This window comes from Rhipicephalus sanguineus, chromosome 4, assembly GCF_013339695.2.
Source record: "Rhipicephalus sanguineus isolate Rsan-2018 chromosome 4, BIME_Rsan_1.4, whole genome shotgun sequence".
Classification (NCBI taxonomy): Eukaryota; Metazoa; Arthropoda; class Arachnida; order Ixodida; family Ixodidae; genus Rhipicephalus; species Rhipicephalus sanguineus.
In genome coordinates, this window is record NC_051179.1 from 42,552,859 (window position 1) to 42,565,409 (window position 12,551).

Below are 12,551 nucleotides of genomic sequence, written 5' to 3' on the forward strand. Positions count from 1 at the left end.
ACGTAAAACTTCTTGATTTTAAAACATTTACACGACGGTTACTTTGATATGCCAGTGTTACCTGGAGTCCTCACCAGAAAGTATTGGCAAATAAACTAGGAAGAATACAAAGGCTTGCGGCTTGCTTTAGATGTTCAAAATGTAAGAAGGACGACGCAGTCTCAACAATGTTATAATTCTGTGATTTGGAGACAGTGGAAAAAACATGGTTGATCCCTCCGTCATAGGAATCGGAATAACACGAAAGTAAAGCGTGCCCTTACAGAAGTAACTGAATGCTTACTGTACATTGATATAAGAGAGTTTGCACAATGTATATTGATGTCTGGCAGCTAATGGCACCGTTCAACGTGGATGTACCCACATTGATGATTGGTGGTACATCTCCATCCCGACGACTAACGTCCATGTTAAATGATTAAACAAACCCTTGTGGTAGCTGTAGTAGTTAATGGTGAAAGCGTAATCAGAGAACGAGGTGTCATAGCCAGAAGAGCGTCGCATATTGGACGCAGAACTTGGTCGCCACAACGCGGCATGTTAAAATGTGATTGAACACCACGGCCGGACTAGAGGGAAACGCAAAGCGCGCGTCGTGCCGCCTCGGTAGCCCGGCCGCGATTTTAGGGGCGAAGCTCCTTAAGGCGGCACCCGTTCGTCCCTCGTCGTGCTCGTAGTAGTGAGTAACAAGTCTTACCCTTTGACCTCCAAGGCGGTGCCGGTGGGAGATTTCTCCTGTGCGTTGTTGAACAATAAAAAATTCGCAGCGTGCGCGTTAACTAAAAGCCGAATTCTTCTGTCTCTGTAGAAGTGTAAGTGTTAGCTAAAAGCCGACTTCTTCTGTCTCTCATTCCCATTAGCCGCCATTGTTTACCTCCAAGGTAGTGCCTGGTGAGATTTCTCCTGTGCGTGATTAAACAATAAAAATTTTGTTCAAAACGCCGTTGATTGATGAAATAAACCAACGAAAGACGCCAGATGTTTTGTAAAAACAAAACGAAAGAACGCCAGATGTTTCTAAAGCAAAACGAAAAAGACGCCAGCTGCTTAACGAAAGACGCAAGGTGTTTTCTAAAGCAATGGTTTTCTAAACAATGAAAATTCACAGCGTACATGTAAAATTAAAGTGAGCTGCAAGTCGTCATAACTCATCGAACCTTTAGTATAAACGCGCCCGATCTCACGTCGGTGATGATGTACTGGGCAGAATTCACGGAAGATTCACGGTTTACCGATGAACCTCCGCAGCTTCGCCCACTCATCATCATTCACTCCGTGGATATGCTGTGATTTTTTTCTCGGGGAGAGCGCGTGAGCGTGGAACACGGTGTTACAGCCAGGTGAGGCAGGCGCGCGTCGCAGAGCTATTTTTGGTTTGTATTAGCGTGATGCTATGAGCGAGACCGACGCTTTTACTGCGCTTGGGCAAAGGTCGCCACCCGCGGTGTGTTAAGGCATTGACAAAATTCAACTTCTATTGAAAACGCGCCGAACTGCAGGACGGACGCGTAACGGGTTGCAGGCGCTAGTCGCAGCAATGACGAATTACTTTACCTTACCACTCCCAGAGGTCACCACCACCCAGCCGACCGGGAGAGTGGTCGATATAAAAGGCGCGTTTGTAAGGCCTCGAGAGTCTGTGACCGTGGCGCAGTGGATAGCGTGCCCGGCATCTGTTGTTGCGGACCGAGCGGTCGTGGGTTCGATGCCCGTTGACGGTACCTTTGCCATCTGATCGTGTACATTTTTTCGACGTCATTTCCGTGACGGAAATACGTCATTGAAGTCTTGGTGGACCCCGGCATAAAACACTTTCGTGTTAAAACACAGACTTAAAAGTAGATTGCGGTGTTTCTTTTTCAATTAATGGAAGGTGTTATTAAAATTAACAGAAACGACTACTTACAAATGGCTGGCAAACGAAGCGAGAGGGCAAACCATAGACGAGTGCTGCAGTCTTACATTGCGCGAGCTAAAGTTAAGATAATACCGTTACTCTTATATTTCCCTGATGTAATTGAGGCATAGAATGGGTTAGCGAGTGATGTAGTGAATACAAATGAAGTTCATAAATTTATGCACTTATTGGATGCACATTTATGGGATTGACCAAAACGATTAACCTGAACGTTATTTATTGCTATAGGAATTCAAATGTGTCTTATTTGGTTGTAAGAGAGCTTTTATATATTTGTACAAGTGTATGACTAATTTATTCTAGTAAGTTGTATAATTATGTGCCGATTTAATTGATACAGAGTATTGTATCTCCCTGTAATGACCCTCAAGAGAGGGCTAACGGTATTTCTAAATAAAAAATAAAATATTTGAATGCGTATACTATGCGCTGATTAGCATTATAGTTGCGGTAAGATATCGTTGCTTACGGCTATATACATATTAGTAAATCCCACGCTATTATCCCAGCCCAACACTTTCGTGGTCGAGAATAGTATCTAAGAGCATACTATAAGAGCCGTTATCAGCTATCACTTGAGGTAACCGTCCTCAATACCTTTACATGTTATTCTAAGTACAAGCGAACTTACATTCGATTGAGACACTAGTGCAAAACCCGCCGCATCAGGGCTTCCATGCAAGGTCAGGTCTCATATGGCCGGTTAAATGTGAGCAGTACCGATAACGACGGTATATGTAAGAGGAGCATGCTCTGCGCAGCGAGTTATCCTGTATCCAAATTCCGAGACAATGGATGCATAATTAAAGCTCGACACGTGCAAAACACGTCGTACGCTGTTTCACGTATCCGTATACCGTTGCTGTCAGTTAACTCTGATTCATTCTTGAGGAACGAACAATGCATACCAGTGATCTACGCCCGCTGAATTTAACTGAGAACGGAAAGGTCATTATCCGGATAGCCGTTGGAACGTCTTATCTGTGTTTCGGCTTTGTATTTTTAGAAATGCTTTTTTTTATTCTATGCTGATTCTGCCTCTTTTGCGGTGTTCGTCTTTTATGCCTACGTTTGTCATTTTATGCATCTGCGTGTGTTTTACACCTCTGCAGTAGAGATGCAAAGAGTGGATTCACCGGTAGATTCATCCAAGAATTGACCGACCGACCGACCGACGACCGACGACCGATCGATCGATCGATCGATCGATCGATTGATTGATTGATTGATTGATTGATTGATTGATTGATTGATTGATTGATTGATTGATCCACTCGCTCGATTTTGCATTATTCCATACAATGCTTTTTTTTTCTTACTTGAATTACATCGGGGGGAACAGCCGAGGGACGTAATAGACTTTCAGTAATAGCGCTTAGTAACGAAAAAAAAACTTACACGAAAAGTAAAAGCTTGGCTGCAGAATCGACACTTATTTTGCTAAAAAAAGACTGCAGAGCTGCATGGAACTGAGAAGGAAAATCACTTTTGCTCATTATACACTTGTGTATCACGTAAGAAAAGCTACACGATGTTTGTATAATTGTGTGCTTTTTATTTTTTCTTGTTCGCATGCTACACCAATTCTTGTGGAAAGAAAAAGCAAACTAGTCTTTCGTGTGATTTAAAACTTGAAGCTACATGTGCTGTTAACCACAATCTTACGCGTGCAGGCAAATCGTAAAACACGCGCTAAGCACTCTATGTGTAGAGACGTCCCAGAAACAAATACGAAAAACATATACAATCAGTTATGATCGCCAATGCAAGCAAATAGCTGAATACCTCTACTGGCCGTACGCCAATAAAATTTAATGTAATAATAAACTTCTACTGGCCTGAAGAAATGTTACTCGCCTAAAAACCTACCTCAGAACACCATTGTGAAACTACGGCCCTTACGTAAAACTCACAGGGTCCTTTATGCGTCCACTTAAAGTGACCCGAAGGCGAAAGCCATCTTCTTCTACTTCTCGGTCGATGTATTGATCCTTCCGCACCACCTTTCGAAAGCTCTCTGCACCTAACGTGGTTTTGCATTGACTCCAAGATCGGAGGCACCTCACCTGGTTTCGCATTGCCTCCGTGATCGGACCACTTTTGACCAAGTTATGATCTCACGCGATGACTTCACCATATGACGTGACATCACGATGGCGTCATAATGACGTCACAAATTTTGGCGATCTGTAACGTCACATATCTTGGCTGTCTCTGGCGTCATCATGGCGTCATATGGTGGCATCATCGCGTGATGATGATTTTTCGCATCACTCGTTCCCTATGCCGTGGGGTGCCGACGGTCAAATTTCGCGTTTGATGAGGCATTTAAGGCTTTCGCCTTAATAAGTGCGTATAACATATCTTCATCTGCACGCCATTGACGGCTTCAACGCTCTATCTAACAGCGAGAAAAGCTTGGGCGCATTTTCACGACGCTGACTTGAGTACTGTCGAATCACTGTTCAGCCGGGTTTCGCTGCACACAAGTACTGCACATAAGTACTGATAAGCATTGACTGCTGTAATTTTATAGCGAAACTGCATAGGCTTAGGCGGAACCAAAATTTGTCCGTCCTATGTGCGCGAAAACTCCTAGCGCTTTTGTGCCGCTGAAATTGGGCAAGCCCCATTGCTAACCACTGGTCCACTAAAATATGAAGAAATAGTCCGCGAACGAAAGCGTGTGTGGCGCAGAGGTTGAGCAAATTCCTCTATTCACCACTGGTCCACTAGAAATTAAGAAGGGAACACATGAGCGGCAAACGCCTGTTAAGATTTCTGGACAGACGTAACCAATAATTGAGAAAGACCAGTCGGGACTAACCCAGTAATAAACACCGGTGCCGCACGCTTCAACTTGGGCGGCGATTTTCTTCATTTTCTTTTCCTGCACGCTATATTACAAACATGAAAAGCTTCACACGAACAACATCGCTAATGTTCGTCCATAAGGACTCGGAACGATTCTGATAGGCGCGCGTCTGTATAGGAATAGCTTACCTTGCATCCAAAGGCCGTGCGACGATCGAACTGTAATACCGTACGGAGTTCAGTTTCGATCGAAATAACAGCCAGCGCACCGGTGCTACTGCACGCAGCTCGACGAAGCGAGGTCGAAAGAAACTACATCTACAAATTGGCGTTGCATTTTATTGCTTGTCATCCTCTTCTAATGTTCGACTTGGATCGAGTAAACTGCGAGGAAAAAAAAAACAGCCAATGTCGAGGCGTTCGTTTCACCTTGGAATTCCCTGGGAGAAAGTTATTGAGAAAGAAGTGCGTTGACGTCTATCGTTCTTTCCTTTTACGAGGCAAGCGAGCGCATCTGCCATTGACGGCGCATTAAGCATATGTACAGTCGGCGACAAAAGTTTAGGGACCACTATGTCTCAGCAAACTTAGAATTTCCCGGCAATTTCACGCTGACTGTACGTATCGCTCTTCTGCAGCAATGTTCATGAAACAACTAGCCCACTTAGAAACCTTGTGCTTTACGTATCACCTTGAATTAACTTCACATCCAATCGATTCGCCTGCAACACCTGAACCAGTTTGCAAGGGGCTGCGCCCTTCCCTTCGTTTCATTGATACAGCAGTGGAGACCTCTGTGAAGGAGTTTCAGCGCTGGTTCACGATTTTCTTGCGCCATCTCTGCTGACAGTGCCGCGGCTTGGTGCAAACGTTCAGTAAGGAAGTACCAGCGGAGCGGACAACGCCGCGCGCGGTTTTGCAGGAGCCGTTTTGAACCCTTGTACACATCTGCCACATGTGTCTACGCGACGTCGGATGTTTACGCACCAGATACCGATTAAAATGCGGTTCGCGGCACCTCAAACGTACATGGACGGGAGTACGTTAAAGCGGTACTGACACGAAAATTTTCAGTTGTCGTTTTCTTGCATTAAAATGGAAGGCCAAGCCCTCAAGAGCGTAAAAAATGTACTGGTAAGCGTGAGTGCACCCTGGAAAACTAATCGCAACATGTCTTTAAAAGCCAGTTTCTATTCCTACTGTGCCCTGACGTCAGGGCACGGTATGGGCGACCTTGGTATGCGCTTCTCGTCACGTGCTTGCGCAAGATAGTCGTGACGTTTCCACGGCCGATACGCTTCGTACGTTTCGTCATTCGTGACGCACAAGCGGCCATTTTGTATGTCTTTTTCGTACCTGATGTCATCACAACTAGCCACAGTGGTGCGTGAAGTCACTGCAGAATTGATACTGCAGCTTGAAGTCGCGCTAGTGTCGATGTCAGTAGTAGCACTATGCGAAAACTTACTTTAATGACAAAATAAAATATCGTATCAGCATTTCGTGAGCTTCGCACTTACTAAGATCCGTCCCTGCATACAGATTTGTATGGTGGAGATAAAACCAGCTTCAAAAATTGGTGTCAGTACTCTTTAAGCGAACGAAACGTATGGCTTGCGCCGTGTCGGCAACTCGCCTTCGTGCTTGCACCACTGCACTCGCGCTCAACAATTTCTGAACTGAGCCGCCGCGCTGGCCCAGCGGTTAATTACGGTGATCGGTTGCTGACCCGAAAGACGCGGGTTTGATCCCGACCACGGTGGCAGCATTTCGATGGAAGCGGTACGCTAAGAAATCTGCGTATACTGTGTGATTTCAGCGCACGCTGAATAGCCCTAAGCGGTCGAAGTTATCTGTAGTCCTCCACTTCGACGTCTGTAACTGTCCAAGTAGCTTTGGACCGTTAAACCCTATAACCAACCAATATCCGAGCTCCATGCGCATCGCCAGGAGCCGTTTCAGAGTGGCTCGAGCGAATCGACCGTACCTGTTCAGGAGCATACCTGAGCAACGTTCGTAGGATACTGAAGTGAAGTATGAAATATAATTAATATTGCCACGGGGGTGAGAATATCCAAAAGACTGAAAGAAACGTATTTACAAAATGTACAAAGGGAGTCTTTCAGCCAAGATGGCGGAACAGCAGCAACAACAACAACGCGAGAGCTATTCCAATCGTCGTCTTCATCGGCGTGATGGAGCATTCTTTCTTGTTCGTCACGGCTTGTAACAAGATACCCACATAGTTAATACGACCTCTTGACAAGACATGCTTGCTAATCGCACTACTTCAGGTTTGCATGGAAATCTACTTGTTAGCCTAAATGTGAAATTTCTCACAATGTTAAAGCATCGAATGTTCATTACATAAGTATCAAATTATGTTTCTCTCTCTCTTACCTTTATTGCGAGCAGGAAGACTATCGTAATTGCCGGAAAAACGATTTTGTTTTGTCGCCAAGACGACTGACTCTCTCAACAGATGGCAGCAGATCGAACGTGCCCTGTTGAAATCTGCACACAGCGGAGTTTCATTTCGCGGTGTCTCGGATTCGTTCTTGATCGACGCGACGCTCATATTGCTCAACTTTCTGTTGCTGTGTCAGGCTTCGTTTAGTTCCCGTGTCGGCAAAGACTGTAACGCACACTTGAACGCAATGCAGCATTAGGGGGATTGAAAGAGGCTAGCTAGCTAGCTTTCCTACGCCATTTGTTTTGCGTACCCGGCTTCTCCAATGAGGAGTACGGGAGCGCCCATGCGGGAGCGCCCAGGCAGGCAGCAGAACAAGTTTTAAAACGGAAGCTTGGGCGAGTCGATTCATTAGTGATGAAAGAAAACAGCGCAAAAAGGAAAAAAAAAACACGAGGAAAGACAATTAAGACGCACAGCTCTGTAGCAGTGCGTCTTGTCTTCCTCGTGTTTTTCCTCTCTGTGCTGTTTTCTCCGTTTAATATTAAAACGCCTGTGCGATGCGAGGCCACTTCCTCCGGTGCACTCTATCCTTTCTGCATCATGAGCGCAGCTGTCCGCTTTCGCGGCCTCTCACCCTCTCCATCAGCGGTCGACATCCCCCCTGCGCATGCGTGTGCATATGGGGGGGGGGGGCGTGAGTTGTGAGGGGGGTCGCCCTCCAACTCATCCTAACGAGGGGCGCCAATTCTGCCCCATACTCCTGACCAATACGTCAATCAGGGGTAGGTGAGGGACATATACGGCGAGCGAGTAGCAGCAGCCATCGGTCAGCAAACCCGAAGAGGTGCGCAAAATGTTTTGCTTTAAAGATACACAGGAAAAAAAAATTGTTTAAGACCTATTTTTCTGTTGCAATAGTAGCTAATGAACCACTCATTATGGCTGAAAAGCCTCGTTTGCCGAGCGCGCGACAGTTAATAATTTAAAGGCATTCTTATAGGCGCCCAGTCGCAGACTTGGTTTCAGAGAGCGCCGAGAAAGGCGGTACCAGCGAGGCGTCTTTCTTTTTCTGTAAATCACGCCACGTGACCACACAAGATAGTGACGCGCAGCGCGCCGTGCACGGCAACGCGTGCACGTAAGTAGCGCGTTGACTACTGCGGCAGAGAGCACGCACTGAACATGGCAGCGAGCACAAACTCGTTACGTAAAGTGGTCGTTGGTTGTTGATGTCGATGTCGCGGTGTGCTCCGTTTTGCGATCAGTTGCGTGGCACGCACTTCAAAATTGATTTTAAAGAAGTGCTCGGCTATATTTACCGCTTATATTTTGTGTATTACGCGTGTGTGTCAATCACAACTTATCTCGCCTTATCTCGCGGTTAGGTTAGGTTGGTTAGTAAACTATTTGAACTATTCGAAAAAGGCGTGGAGTTGTCGAGAACAGCTGCAAACTCCTCGTGCAACGTTCGTCGTGATTGATCAGTCATGGCGACCATTCCACGCAGGGTGACGTCATGGGTGGAGCAGCATGCTTATTTCTCATTAAACGTTTTCTTCGTCTATACCTGAATAACGCGCGTTGATCGTGTCGCAAGTCACCATCCGTGCCAGTTGTTCGACTGAGCCACAGCGAGCAAAACATCATCGCCGCCCACAGTCTGCGACATGCATATTGCATATGGGCTAGTCAGGCGTACAGTTTACAAGTGAGCCGTCCAGTCGGAAACCATCAATCTATTTTGTCAGGATCCCGATCAGAGCCCTTTGAAAGGGGTACTGACACCAATTTTCTAATACGAATTTACTCTGCCATAAAAATCTCCTCTATGCAGAGAGGACTCTGCGCAAGTGTGAAGCTCAGTAAACGCCGATAAGACCAATTTATTTTAACATTAAAATTGACTTTCCAATGGCGCACCTACTGAGATCGACGCTATCGAGACGCCAAGCTACGATCTAAATTCTGGTGGCATCACGCACCAGTATGGCTAGTTGTGATCCCGTCAGGAACCAATATGTTCGAAATGGCTGCTTGTGCGTCAACGTAAACAAATCAAAATGGCCGCTCGAGCGTCGTTAACGGAGCCACGGAGCGAAGCGGCCGTGAGAACATCGCGACATCTTGCGCGAGCGCGTGGCGAGAAGCTCATACCGCGTTGTGACGTCAGGGTGCAGTAGGAACCGAAACTAGATTTTTAAAACATACTGTAATTACTTTTTCAGTGTGGACTCCCGATTAACAGTACATTTTCTAGGCTATTGGGGGCTCGGCCTTTCATTCGATGCAAAAAAAAAAAAGTGACAACTGATCATTTTTGTGTCAGCACCCCTTCAACGGACGTCGCAGCATCTAGATAACAATGCTCATCCCCATATCAAAAAATCCTCCACCGAGTTAAAATTGTGGAGCAGCGGTACTTAGTGCCCATAGACACACTTACTCTGAGGGATTGGCCTAGAACTGCTGAGGTGGTTTCCTGCCGTCTTGGTCGTTTTTGTCACACGACGATTGTCACGGTGTTTCACGAGCGCGTTCGCAAAGCGCGCGCCACCGCCTTTTAAAGCTGCAGCTTCGACCTAGCGCCCGCCGCGGCAGTCGTCACAAGCCGCCGTCAACGGGCCGCAGAGAGCGCGTCTGCGCGGATGAGGCCCACGTCAAGGACACAGCCGGTGGCGCTCAAATCGAGCGGACGCGATAACCCGGGATCATTCAGGAACTCGCGGCATGACGGACGATGCAAATGCACAACCACGCCAGACGCCCGCCGAGCTTTCGAGAAGGCTCTCGCACTTCAAGCAGTTTGCAGGGCTAGTCAGAATTATACTGAACATTGATGCACTTCCAGCGCTTACTTACAGGGTTACCCAACAATTTGTGGTTTTCAGCGAAAAATAGAAGTAGAGGGTCAATAATGCCTCTACAAATGTGAAAAGTGGACTGTAAAAGAATATTCCAGTGCGGAACAAGCCCTAAAAGTCGCCGGCTATAAACACCGCCCACCGCCGGCGACCGCCATCTCGCCATGGGGTGATTCCACGAGAGATCGAACATGCCTGTCCGGTCGATATTTTTGTTTTGCCTGGGTTTTTTTATATCTTATGTGGGCACATTCAAAGTGCACGGAACCGAGAATTTTATTTCCGAGAAACGCTTCCAACGCGCCAAAAAAAAATATTTGAAGGTGGCGGCGCGGGCCTCCTGTTTTTGCTCACTGCAATGTTTTCGGCTTTCACAGCCGAATTTAACGCGAACTATAAATGATGTGCGGAAATTTTTTTTGCTGGTTTTAATACGCGTTACTGTGAATTACATCCATGCTTTTTTTATGCCGTCCTCAAAAGGAAGAAAATGTGAAAATATGGCAAACACGGCCAAAATAAAAAAAGTGTCCTATAAGTCTGAGGCACCTTGGCGCCTTTCCTGTTTCAAACAGAAACATGAAAACAGTGTCAAATATAAAAAAAGCCTTTGCAACATTTATACGGAAGATTTCCTGCAAGCAGCGCAAGAAAATAAAAAAATAGTAAAAAAGCGAGCTTTTTCAAAAAAGTTCATTTTCAAAAAATAAAAATTAAAAAAAACTCCGGTCTCAAGTTTGTCGACAATTTTTCATCGAAGAGCGCTTATGTCAGTGAACACACGGTTTTGATATCATATGTCCTCATTTGCTTTGTTCACGAGATATAACGGGCCAAAATGACCCTTGCTGTCCGTGCTCACTTCAGTGCGACTGATGGTTGTTATCAGCTTGCATTTTGCGTAAATCGAGTTTTAATTATTCTGCTGCAGCAAAACTTTGCTATTGTGGCTCTTCGTCAAGAAAAATGTGTTCTCAGATTTTATTTGTGTCTAGCGTGTGCGAAAGTGGGCTGGCGCCGCCCTCTAAAGGGCTAACGTGTAAACAGTTTGCAGCCTACAACCTCGCCTACAACCATTAGAGGAAAGATGGGCGCGCCTTTCAAGATATCAATCGCTTCTTCCTGAATAAATGCTTGGTCAACCGCATCGCGGTTAGATGTAGACAGGTTTTCCTTGAGGAACGTAAAGCAATGCTGGCAGTCCTCGAAGGTGTCGCGAAGATCCTCAGCCTATGACAGTAGCTTCTGGAGGTAGGCAACAACAAAAAGAGCAAGGAAAAAAATTTGCGCAACGAAAATGTTTTTCTCAGCAATCTTCTTTTTGTGAACGCGTAAATAATCGGCACAGAATACTCGGACGTAGTCATGGGCTGCGCGCATCGCGTGTAGTGAACATCTATAGACTTAGAGCAAGTCGAAACGTTTATACTAAACGGCGCCGCACACATTATCTCACATCTGCGCAGCTGTCATGAATGAGTTTCCAGAACTGCTCACGGTTTCACATTTTATGACCAAGGGTGTCTAAGCGCCTTGTGCTGTAATAATTAATTTGTAGGCCACACTCGTTGTCAAAACTAAGGGTAATGTCCGTCTGCATGGCGCCACCAGTGACCTCTGCTGTTCTCGACGTGGAAAAGAACTTTAGTAAAGTGGCAACAAAACGTCATCAATTGGGCAGCTTCGGCCACTGATGTCTTAATCATGCCGCACCGCACGTTTTCTGGCTGCTGAAACGCTAAGCTAAAGGTCGAGATGATACAGGAAGGCGTTATCTGCGACGCCAAAAACATGTGATAGCGGGAAGTGAAATAAACGGCTCGGAAATGATTGAGCTAAATTTTTCCAAATGTTGTTTAGGCACAGTGTGCGTAGGATGGGGAAGATGGTCAGAGCGTACAATGCACGTAATGGAAGGGAAGCAAGCAGGCAGTGAGAAAACAACTGCATAACAGCGCGCCTGCTGATTGTGGCATTTAGTTACAGATTAAGTTGGCCTTCGCTGCATACAGGTGCTTTATTCGGTGTGCAAGGAGAGTTTTGACAAAGTGACCTAAACCATGTGTTCGCGGTGTCTCGCGTGCTTCTGATTAGCGAATACTGACGGGGTAAGTTGAGGTTGTAAGCTGCAAACTGCGTACGCGTTAGTCCTTTAGAGAACGGCAGCAGCCCACCCCCGCACACAGGCACAAATAAAATCTGAGAACACAGTTTTCTTGACAAAAAGCCACCAGAGCAAAGTTCTGCTGCAGCAGAATAATTAGAACTGTAGATTTACGCACAATGCACACTGATAACAACCATCAGTCGCACTGAAGTGAGCACACACAGCAAGGGTCATTTTGGCCCGTTAAATCTCGTGAACAAAGCAAATTAGGACATAAATATTAACACGGTGTTTTCACAGACATAAGCGCTCTTCGATAAAAAATGCCGTCAAAATTGAGACCTGAGTTTTTTTTATTTTATTTTTCTCGCTTCTTTAACTATTTTCTTCTTCTTTTGCGCTGCCTGTAGTAAAACGGTCTTCCTCATAAATGTTGCT